We start from the raw sequence: 3,446 nt of genomic DNA, 5'->3' as shown, positions 1-3,446 counted from the left end.
GTAAGGCACTTGCCTGCTTAACCAGAAGGTTGACTGCTCAAACCTACCAGCCACTCCTTGGAAGGAAGAGTGGGCAATATACTTCCATAGCGATACCGCCTTGGAAACTCAAGGAGGGGTCACTATGAGTTGGAATTGCCTTGACGGCAATGAGCTTTGTTTTAGTTTTTGTTTTTGGTGCTTAGAAGAGTGTCTAGTGGTACAGTGGTTATGTGTTTGGCTGCTAACCCAAAGGTTAGTGGTTTGAAACCACCAGAGGCTCCATGGGAGAAAAGACCTAGTGATAGGTTCCCATTAAGATAACAGCCTATTAAAGCCATTATTTAGTTCTGCTCTGCCATAGAGGGTCACCATGAGTTGGAGTCAACTTTGCAGCAGCCAATACAAACAACTTTATGGTCATCGTGATGACAATGACATCGATCAACGTCAGTGTCCACTGTACATGTCAGACACTGCCATTCTACACCTAGTTCCCCTCACACCCCTTCACCCCCTTCTGTTCCCTTCCTCCAGCTCCTGAATGCTTGGCTCCTAAGGCGGATGTCTGCAGCCTTACTCAAAGGTCTACCCTTGGGCTACTCTAGCCATTTTACCTGGAAACGAAGTTGTACCTAGGAGTTTCCATGCCCATGGGGCAGCTGTCGTGCAGGAATATGGACACATGGCCCCTTGCCACATGGAGAACCAACAATCCAGAACACCCAAGGATCAAGCTGAGGCTGGACCTCACCGCAACTGCGCCCTTGCCTGGCTCCTTCCCCTTCCCAGGGAGTGACGCCTTCATAAATCACTCCCACGTGAATTGTGGGCTCAGTCTCTGGGGACCTATGTCATCAAGGAAGACTTCCTCCTGGAAGTTTGGGTTGGGATCAGATGAGAGCGGGAGTGGAAGAACAGGTAACAGAAGAGGTGCCAGGAAGAAGGGTAGCTGTGAATGCTCGTAGGCACAAAGCGAAAGGCAGAGGAGCAGCTGGCAGAAACCACTGTGTCTGGAGTCCAGAGGCTTCCAGGAGAGGGCTGATATGGCCAAGGTCTGTGGGCAGGTGGGCCACACTTCACACAGCACAGGAGTCCAGGCTAAGGAATTGGATCTTTTTTTTCAATTGTGATAATATAGCACCAAAACCTACACCAAGACAATGCCTACATTTCCAGTGCAATGACACTGATTGTGTTCCCCATGCTGTGTGGCCATTCTCACTGTCCTTCTGCCACCATTAACATAAACTCAGTGCCCCTCAGGGAAAAGCCTCTTCTCCCCTCCTTGCCAACCATCAATGATCTTTGGTTTTTATATATTTGCTTATTTCATGTGAGTGAGATCATAAAATATTTGTCATTTAGTGACTGGCTTATTTCACTCAGCATGACACTCTCAAGGTTCATCCATGTTGTGGGGTACAGAAGGACTTCATTTCTCTTTACAGCTGAATGTATGTACCACATTTTGTTTGTCTATTCAGCTTTCAATGGGCATTTCAGTTGTTTCCACCTTTTGGCTGGCTACTATGAAAACTGTGGCAATGCACATTGGTGTACAGGTTTCTGTGTGTTCCTGCTTACATGTCTTCAGTGGTATATACCTAGGATTCGATTGCTGGGTCATATGATAGTTCTATGTTCAACTTTTTAAGAGACTGGATCTATGCCTAAGAGTAATGGGAAGTCGCAGAAGCAGGATGAGAGGTAATCTGGTTTGGGTTTTGAAAAGATCATTATGACTAGCATGCAAAGAACAGTTCTGAGGAAGCAAAGGTTGATGGAAGGTGTCAGTTAGGTATTTCTGCAGTGGTCCAGGGAAGAGGTATGGATCACCACAACCAGGGTGATGGGCTGGTGGTGGAGATAGCACTAGATGAATTTGAAAAATATTTAAGCAGCAGAAAAATGGAAAATGACTTTGTGATTCAAATAATCCTCTTCCAGTAATACATATATAAGTCTAAATTTTTGTAAGGGGAGATTTTGTGAGATGGGGCTTGTAAAATGACCGCACGAGAATATTTCCTATTAGTGAGACAAAGTTAAAGGTTTTAAGTTTGTTGTCACAAAAGCAATTAAGAGAAGAACTCTGAAGTGGTCTAACATTTTTATTCGTACTTTCACAGAAGTAAAGAGGATATACAAATGAAATGTGATGTGTACATGTGATTTTAAATTCTAAAAACATTCTCACAGCAGGGCAAAAGCATCTACCTGTTATAGCAATATGCACACATTACACATGAGATATAAATGTGCAGTGGACTTCTGACATTATCTCAAGTAAAGCCAAATAATGGAAATCTTTATCAAATATACAAAATTCTCCAGTGTGCTTTCAGGAAAACGATGCATAAAAATGTGTGCAAATAAAACATACATAAATGCGATTTTTTAGAAAAAGGTTTTATAAGTATTACATGAATGCCTATGGATTTTGCATGTATGATATCACATTTTCCCAAGGAGTTCAAAACACACCAAATGATATGCCATTAATGTCTAATGTATGTGAACTTCACTATTAATCCATTCTATACACAGAAAAATTCAGGCATGGAAAGCACTCTCTTAAAGTCACACTGAATACTTAAGCTGTGACTAAATTTCAGAACACTGCCCTAAACCACAGATTGTAAATCAAATACTTTATATTAAAAAAAAAAAAAAAACCCAAAACATGACTTAAGCCAGTTGTCGTTACATTACACACATACACACACACCACACAATTTCAAAACTATTCATCCATATCCCAATGTCATATAGAAAAGTATATTAACAAAATGAAGAATTCTGGAGTCCTTTAAGCAAATCAAGTATAAAAAGGTTTTCTTAGAAAAGAGACCCTGACTTTATTAAAGCACTTTTGAAAATATACCAGGTGCTGTCAAGCCGACTCCTGCCCAGACTCATGGTGACCCCATGTGCATAAGAGTAGAATTGTGCTCTATAGGGTTTCCAATCCCTGATTATTTTGGACATAGATCTCCAGTCCTTTCTTCCAAGGCACCTCTGGGTAGTCTGGACCCTCCAGTCTTTCGGCTAGCAGCCAAGGGCATTGACTGTTCGCACTACCCAGGGACTTAAAATGCAGGTGTTCTCTCATTTCCCACTCATGTTTCCATTTCAAAACAGGAAAACCCTTCATGAGGGTCTGATCACTTTCACCAGCATTTAGCTTAGCTTACATTGGAAGTGGTTATTTTCCCAAATATTACAGTAAATGGAGTTACACTAAATGAATCGTCAGCACCACCGTGCCTCAGCAATTTAGCTATAGTAGGTCTTTCCCTTGTGAAATGTAAACTTACTCTTGAGAATTAATGATCCACATGATGAATTTGGTCGGGGAGGGGCAGAAACAGTCACTTTTCCTGATGGTCTCACCAGCGCTCAGCCTCTCTTTCAGGTCACAGGCCATGTGAGAGCAAACCAGGTCCTGGCCGTTGCAGGTAAGT

Source organism: Orycteropus afer, unplaced genomic scaffold, assembly GCF_000298275.1.
Source record: "Orycteropus afer afer isolate SDZICR_OR568_19922 unplaced genomic scaffold, OryAfe1.0 scaffold00049, whole genome shotgun sequence".
In the NCBI taxonomy this organism is placed as follows: domain Eukaryota; kingdom Metazoa; phylum Chordata; class Mammalia; order Tubulidentata; family Orycteropodidae; genus Orycteropus; species Orycteropus afer.
The sequence above is the reverse complement of the archived record's forward strand: the minus strand, read 5'-3'. Positions refer to the sequence as shown.